We start from the raw sequence: 975 nt of genomic DNA on the forward strand, positions 1-975 counted from the left end.
GGGGATGCGAAAGCAGGTTGGGTGATGTGGGGTTTTCGGGTGTTTTTGAGAGAGGCCCAAGTCACCGAGCATTGAATGCTAAACTCTTGTGATCCCTAATAAGAAATTTAGGATCCAGTCATGCGGAGAGCTGTAAAAGTCTATTTAGTTCGTATTTCAAGGGGGATTCCGTTTTACTCGGTTGGCAGCATTGAGATCGTCAGATCTTGCCAAGCAGTGCCACTGTTGATGAAATACTGACTAAAGTGTGGAATTAATCCTGAAAAAATATCCTTTTAGTGCAAGTAAGGACCAAAAAAAAAAGTTATTTTGAGATTGCAGTTAACTTTCACACCTTATGTAAAAATCACAAATGAGGTTTCCTGTTGGAGGCTTTGCCTGTTAAAATATAATACTGTCTCAGCACCCCACCCCCACCCCCTTTACATTTGCAGCCTAGAAAATTACATGCAACAAAAACGAACTTCTGGAAAGGGTACTTAGCTTTTGTTGCAGCAACCAGACAAGCAATATGTTGCAAAGATTCAGCAAGTACTTTGTTCAGAATAGGGTTTTGGAACAATAGCAAGCCAGCTTTTTCTGGAAGGGCCTGTGTGCTTCTGAACAGGAGCCGTGCTTGACTTGCGGAAACTTGATGCCCAAGTTCAACTGACTGTAAAGTCATGGAGGACTTGAGTGTGTAGGGAGCTTTACTGTGATGTGCTTCTGGCACATCCTGGACTTCCTGAAAGACCTGGAACAAAGTTCTTCAGTGAATGACTGGATGTACCTGGCCATATCAAGTCCATGGGAAGCCGCAGTTGAAAAATCAGCATTTGTAACTCAGCTCAAAGTAAAGCTACTGTTTAGAAAAATAACAAAAGATACCAATGATCCCTTACAAGGAAGGAGAGAGTGAGTCTTCCTGACCACTAGAGGTTGGTCTGCGGCTGCTTCTCAACCATTGCAAAAGAACATCAGGTGGAGAGCCTAGCA

This window comes from Charadrius vociferus, unplaced genomic scaffold (genome assembly GCF_000708025.1).
Source record: "Charadrius vociferus isolate BGI_N301 unplaced genomic scaffold, ASM70802v2 scaffold553, whole genome shotgun sequence".
NCBI lineage: Eukaryota > Metazoa > Chordata > Aves > Charadriiformes > Charadriidae > Charadrius > Charadrius vociferus.